Source organism: Malus sylvestris, chromosome 15, assembly GCF_916048215.2.
Source record: "Malus sylvestris chromosome 15, drMalSylv7.2, whole genome shotgun sequence".
Classification (NCBI taxonomy): domain Eukaryota; kingdom Viridiplantae; phylum Streptophyta; class Magnoliopsida; order Rosales; family Rosaceae; genus Malus; species Malus sylvestris.
In genome coordinates this window covers 33,096,483-33,104,167 of record NC_062274.1, presented here as the reverse complement: position 1 = coordinate 33,104,167, position 7,685 = coordinate 33,096,483, and the positions used below count along the sequence as shown (strand labels likewise).

The 7,685-nt window shown below is 38.6% G+C and overlaps 1 pseudogene; it reads left to right on the top strand.

The window, feature by feature from the left end:
* The first annotated feature begins 355 nt into the window (after positions 1-355).
* Positions 356-1,326, top strand: LOC126602926 (tubulin-folding cofactor C-like; annotated as a pseudogene).
* Positions 1,327-7,685: the final 6,359 nt, after the last annotated feature.

The following is a 7,685-nucleotide window of genomic DNA, read 5'->3' as shown; positions in this document are numbered from 1 at the left end:
GAAATTACATAGCCAAGATGACTATTTGAAGTGAAATTACATAGCCTAGTAAAATGCAAGTGAATCATGGAATAACATTTCAAGTGCTTAACTGGTGCTTGGTCCAAAAATGCGCTTTCAGTTTTAAAGGTAATTTCAAACGAGTGAAAATGCAAGTGCTTTATGGGTGCGTTTCTTTCTAAAAGCACTTCTAGTGTTTTAAAAAAACCCAAATTACCAAATTCCCTCGTTTTTCTGTTGTTCTGCAGATTTTAGCCTTGTCAATCAAACCTATCACTGCTATCGATGGAAAATGAAGAAGGAGCAACAACAATGTCATCAACCTTAGCCCATTCTCTGTAGATCCATCCCTTTGATGCTTGACCGCTTCTCCAACCGTCACCAAACTCGTTTAGACAACTCACTCACCCATTGATCCACTGAGTCCGACTTGTCCTCTTCCCCTTCCTTCCAATACCTATCAACCTTCCTCTCCTGTTTCTCTAACTCCAAGAGCTCTATTGAGTCCTAACTCGCCTAATGCTGAATCTCCGATTTGAGTCAAGTCAAATTCCACCTCGACCAAATCTCTTCATCCATCTTTGCCTCGAAAAGCTCATCGTCGAGAACTGATACTTCTTACCCTAATATGAAGTTCGGTCATCCCTCAAAATGACTCGTTGGATTTGCAGTAGAGTCTTGAGGTTTTGAGCGCCAAGTTGTTACCCAAAAAGAAATTCGCTTTTAGAAACAAACCTACCAGAAAAGATCTAGTCGCCGAACCTAAAAATGAAGAGAAGGAGCATGAACCTGAGAAGAAATCAGGTTTCGAGTTCGGGACTCCTCGGGTTTCTGAAACAAGGAATGAGAGATTTTTGTGCATAAATTCAAAAGATTGGAAGTAGGAGAGTTTTCAATTTTAGACTTTGATTCATGTGAGGTCAGGCTAATGGGTTATGTGAGAGCGCTTTTTGTTCATAGATTAAGAAATTGCAAGGTTTATACGGGCCCTGTAACAAGTTTGGTTTTGATTGATGGGGTTAAAGGGTGTGTTTTCGTGATGGGATCACATTAAATTTGGATTAACAATGCGAAAATGAGTTATTTTTATCAGAGGGTGAGGAGTCGGCTTATAATTGAGGATAGTTACGGTGTGATGTTTGCGCTGTACTGTTTGAGGTATAAAGGAATTGAATAAGAGCTTAGGGAGGCTAGTCTTGACGAGGAGACAGAGAAATGGAGGATGATTTCTTGTGGTTGCGGGCGGTTCAGTTACCAAACTGGTCAGTTTTGCAGGAGAATGAGAGATTTGGCTTGGTTGATATTTCAAATTCCGAGGGGAGTTAGCGTGTTACCCATTTTGTGTGTTACTAGTGCGTGTTCGGAGTACAAGGGTAACAATCTGTTATTGTATTTGATACTTGGATATGGATTACGGAAGTGTTGGGTCGATTGGTTTCTCTAGCATTCTAATTACAGATCAGTATCTTGTTTCTTGAAAATTTTTATTTATTTAATTTTACGTTCTTAGTCTGTTTCCAGTTTGTGCCATGTTTTTTATTATGTTGCAATGTGAAACTGTGGGAACTTGATAGTAGCACACGATGGATAAGATTGGTGTGATAAGGTAGTGGGACAAAGCTGAAAAATGAATTGATGGATACTGCAGTCTCTCCTAATAAACCACGAAGGAGTCCCCATGGACCTACTGAAGTCATTGAATCGCTTGAGGCAAGGATACGAAGACAGTGGGAGGAAGAAAAAGTGGCAAGAAAGGCTAGGGAGGCTGCTTTTGACGCTGGCCTAATTGGACCTGGTGGGGTGATTGCTCTGGGAACGCAAATATGGTCATAAAGACTCTTGATGAAGTTGTTGATGCAGAAATTAGGGTCAGTGCTGTTGAGATTTGAGTAGTCTCTCATTCGGATCTTCTTGGATTACAAAGGGAGCAAGAGAAATGTAGAGAGAAAGTGAAAAACTAGAGTAAGGAAATGGAATAATCACTGCAGCATTCTTATCTGCAGAATGATGCATTTCATTCATATATATCATTCTCTTACATCAGTCATCACAGCCATTCAAATACATGAGCCGTTGTGATTATGACACATGGCATTTACAAGGCATGTAAGCCATTGACAAAGTGAAAACTAATCTAAGATTCTACACTTAGGCATATGAGCACAAGATCACAACAGAAAACAGTCATACAATAGGATAAAGGTAAATTGAATAAGTAAATCATTTACTAACAAGAAATTAGTAAGCAATTTACTTTTCAACACTCATTTCTTAATTGCTAACTGATTTCAAAACAAGTAAGCTTCTTAAGTAGTTGAATCTGTCTTTGGGAAGAGCCTCGGTAAAGATGTTTGCAATCTGTTCTTCACTCTTGCAGTAAATCATATCGACCACACCTTCTTGATTTGCATCTTGAATGAAATGAAACTTCCTGCCAATATGCTTGGTTCTTTGGTGAAACACTGAATTCTTAGACATGGCTATAGCTGAAGTGTTATCACAGAATAGAGAAGTTGCAGCAGCTTGCTCTTCTCCAAAGTCCTCGAGCATAAATCTAAGCCAAATGGCCTGAGAGGTTGCTTCAGCTGCACTAACATACTCTGCCTCTACAGTTGAAAGTGCTACATTGTGTTGCTTAACTGAAGCCAATGGGAATGCTCCGCTTCCAAATGAAAATGCATACCCTGAGGTACTTTTCATATCCTCCTCAGATCCACTTCAGTCACTATCACAATAGCCAATCAACAAAGCAGTTTTTCCAATCACATATTCAATTCCAAAGTCAATTGTTCCTTGAATGTACCTTAGGACTCTTTTAGTAGCTCCATAATGTTTCTTGGTAGGCTTGTGCATAAATCGTGCAAGTAAATTAGCAGAGAACATAATATCTGGCCTAGTTGCTGTTAAATACAGAAGGCTCCCAACAATTTTTATGTACTTACACTATCTGCAGGTTCACTTCCATCTTCTCTTCTTAGTTTATCAGTTGCAACCAATGAAGTGCTCACTGGTTTGCAATCTTTGAGCCCAAATTTAGCTAAGAGAGTTAACGCATATTTTTTCTGATGTATGAATATACTCCCTTCAGTTTGAGTTACTCCCATCCCAAGAAAATGATGGAGTAAACCCAAATCTGACATCCCATACTTGTTCATCATTTTAGTCTTGAATTCTTGCATCATTTCATCACAGCTACCTGTATCACTATGTCATCTACATAGATTGACACAATTAGAGTCCCAACACCTTCTTTGGTTTTCACATAAAAGGTTGCTTCACTTGAGCTTCTGTTGAAACCATAGTGAATCAAATATGTGTCAATTTCACCATACCAGGCCCTTGGTGCCTGTTTTAGACCATAGAGTGCTTTTCTTAACCTATAAACTTTGTCTTCATCTCCTTTAATCACAAAACCATCAGGTTGATCCACATATACCTCATCCTCGAGAACACCATTCAGAAAGGTTGATTTAACATCCAATTGCCACAGTTTCCAACCTTTCTGTGCAGCTAGAGCAATGAGTGTCCTAATAGTATCTAACCTTGCCACTGGAGCAAAGGTTTCATTGAAATCAATCCCTGGTTTCTGTGTGTAGCCTTTGGCTAAAAGCCTTGCCTTGTGCTTTTGAATAGAGCCATCAAGGTTCAGCTTAGTTTTATATATCCACTTCACTCCCACAATCGGTTTGCTACTTGGTCTGTCAACTAATTCCCAAGTGGAATTCTTTTCAATCATCAACATCTCTTCTGTCATGGCCTTTTTCCAAGCTTCATCTTTGACTGCCTCACTAAAATCTTCAGGGTCAATAATACTCATGTTGCATTGAGCATATACATTACTTAAACTCTTCCATTTCTATGGAGTATGATCGTAAGTTTCAGAGATTGAAATTGGAGAACCAAGTGAATTCGGTTCCTGAGATGTATGCATGTCTCTAGTTGCTTGTGATCTCAGAGGAGGCCGAGGTGAATCATTAGACTCTGGATCAAATTCAGATATACTTGAGCTTCTTTCATCATTCCAAGGAATAGAGACTTGCATTGACTAATTAGTTTCCCAGTCCCATATTGCTTTCTCATCAAAGATTACACTTCTTAATAGTTCAACCTTTTGAGTTCTCAAGTTGAAAACTCTATGTCTTTTTTCATAATTCCCATATCTAACAAATACTCCATTCTCACCAATTTCCTCCAATTTGTGTCTTTTCTGTGAAGGAATGTGAATGTAACACATTGAACCAAATATCTTTAAGTGTTTGACACCTGGTTTCCTTCCACTAAGTGCCCCAAATGGAGTTATGTTGTTCAAATACTTGTTGGACGGCGATTCTGTAAATACATAGTTGTGTTCACAGCTTCAGCCCAACACTTCAAGGGAATCTTCTTTTCAAACATCATTGTCCTAGCCATTTCAATTATAATACGATTCTTTCTCTCTGCAACACCATTTTGTTGTGGAGAGTAGGCAACAGTTAATTGCCTTTCTAGTCCCATATCTTCATAGAACGTTGAAAACTCTAGGGATGTGTATTCTCTACCCCTATCACTTTTGAGTTTCTTAATTTGATAGCCACTCTGAAGTTCAACCATGGATTTAAACAGTTTAAAAATGTTGAAGATTTGTGATTTGTACTGCAGAAAGAACACCCAACACATTCTAGTGTGATCATCAACAAAGGTAAGAAAGAATCTGTTTCCTCCAATAGTAGTGATCTGCATTGGACCACAGATATTAGAGTGTATCAGTTCTAGAGGTTGTGATGCTCTCTAAGCCATTTCCTTATCGAATGGTTCTCTGTGACCCTTCCCTGTAGCACATCCAGGGCAAACATGCTTAGTGACTTGTAGTCTAGGTAAACCTTGCACCATTTCCTTATCTTGCAAGAGCATTAAACTGATGTAGTTTAGATGACCATATCTTCTATGCCACAACCAAGATGACTCTTCAACAGTTGCTCTATTAGCCATAAGAGGATTGACATATTCTAGACTTAAAGGGAAAACATCTGTTTCCTTTCATTTGGACACTTGCAATCAAATCTTTCATATGTCTATCTTCATAAAAATCAACCATATAATCACTAAACACAAGCCAATATCCACGTTCTACCATTTGTCCTACACTCAACAAATTTTCATCCAATCCAGGTACAATCATAACCTCTTTAATATATCCAGTTACACCCTTCATTTCTATAACCAAGGTACCTTTGCCTGTTGACTGCACTAAATCTCCAGTGCCCATTTTAACTCTACATTTCACATTCTTGTCAACATCAATAAGCAAAGATTCATTAGAGGTCATATGATTACTACATGCACTGTTAACATACCATATGTTCATATTTCTCCCAATAGTAGCAGAATGGCAGGCATAGAACATAGTTGCAGGTTCTGTTACCTGATTGGCAAAGTTACAAGCTTTCCAGCCTTGTTTGGTTGATCACGGTTCTTGATGAAGTGACCAAATCGATTGCAACCATAGCATTTTGGCTTCCCTTTAAACCAACATTCACCACAGTGTAGCTTATCACAATGTTTGCATTTTCCCTTAGCCTGATCTGGTTTTCCTCCTTGATCTTATTTGCCACCTTGATTGACATAGTTATGAGGTTTAGGATCCCATTTCTTACCCTTCGATTTCTAGTTCTTCTTTGGTTTAGAGTTACCAAAGGAAGGATTTGACTGAGTTCCCTTTGGATTTACACTCATACTACTGAAAGCTCTTTCAGTGATACTCTCAACATGCCTATCAAGGAGCTGTGCAAATCCCCTCAATGCAGCAATTACCTCTTGCACCTCAATAGTTTCAATGTCCTTAGTTTGCTCAATCACATAGCAAACATGGTCAAACTCTTTGGTCAAGCTTATGAGCAATTTCTGAACCAAACGTTCTCTAGGTAAATCTTCCCCATAACTCTTCATCTGATTCACCAACTCGAGAAGACGAGTGAGATACATAGACAAGGTTTCATCATCCCTTATCCTTGTGTACTCGAAATCACGGCGTAGACTCTACAACTTGATGGATCTTATTTGCTTATCGCCATGAAATTCCTGATGCAGAATATCCCAAGCACTCTTTGAGGTCTTCTCGTTTGAAATTCTAGGGAAAATATCATCTGAGACAGCTCCTTGGATAATACCCAGTTCCTTAGCAACCTTCATTAGCCTTTCGTTCAGAGATCCTTTCTCTAATTCCGATGACCCTTCCGCATCGACATTTTTCCCTTTCGATTATGAGATTTCAAGACCCTTTTCAACTAGATCCCAGATTCTATGTGATTTGAAAATAGTTTTCATTCGGATCTTCCAAAATTCATAGTTGTCACCATTAAATATTGGAGCCCGAAGATCACTACCACCTGACGCAACCATTTGAGACCTGAATTGACAAACTGAGTCAAAAATTTCACGTTGGATTTCCCAGCACAGCACACACAGATTCGATGCCCCGATTCCAGATAGAACCTAGGCTTTGGATTCCATGTTGAGATTTGAGTAGTCTCTCATTCGGATCTTCTTGGATTACAAAGGGAGTAAGAGAAATGTAGAGAGAAAGTGAAAAACTAGAGTAAGGAAATGGAATAATCATTGCAACATTCTTATCTGCAGAATGATGCATTTCATTCATATATATCATTCTCTTACATCAGTCATCATAGCCATTCAAATACATAAGCCGTTGTGATTATGACACATGGCATTTACAAGGCATGTGTGCCATTGAAAAAGTGAAAACTGATATAAGATTCTACACTTGGCATATGAGCACAAGATCACAATAGAAAACAGTCATACAATAGGATAAAGGTAAATTGAATAAGTAAATCATTTACTAACAAGAAATTAGTAAGCAATTTACTTTTCAACACTCATTTCTAAGCCCATGATCAATGTTCTAGATTATTCTAGTAAGCAAGAGAGATGGCTGGAGCATGCTAGACAATTCTAGCATGTTATTAAGTTGATGGAAGAAGCTAGAGAGTACTAGCTTCCTTGGTTGTAAATGGAAAGATCTAGAAGCTACAATTTTGTGGCTAGTCTAGAATTATCTATGCTAGAGGTTTGAAGAATACACTAGAAACTAGTAGAATGCCAAACCCTCACCTATAAATATGGGTGTGATGTTGTAGTGAAGTAACTAATTAAGAACCAAGTGTGAGTAGCAAAGGATCAAGTCCAAAGCTAGAGTTCCACTCCAAGAGTGAGAGTGAGAGTGTTCCACTACACATTGTGAGTGAAGTTTAGAGTGATAGATAATGTGTGTCATACTTTCTTGTATCCATCAAGCCTTGTCTTTGGCTTGGTAAGATTACTCTTGTTGTACTCATCTTTTTCATATAGTGAAGATTGATCCTTGTTTTGTGGACGTAGGCATAAATTGCCGAATCACATAAATTCTTGGTATCCATTTTCTACTTTACTTTGTGCATTCTCTATCTTTTAGTACCGACATTCCTAACAGTAAATAACCTCTTCGATGATGAGGAGGCAAGAAAATGAGCATTACTGGGGGAACTGATAAATTAATTTGGCACTATTCACAATATGGTCAGTATACGGTTAAGACTGGGTATGAGGCTGCCATTGAGCTTCAGAAGAATTGAGAGTTGGGGAGGAAAGGTATGGGGATGAGTAGTAATGGCAGGGGTGAAGACCAAGTCTAGAAGCATTTATGGGGT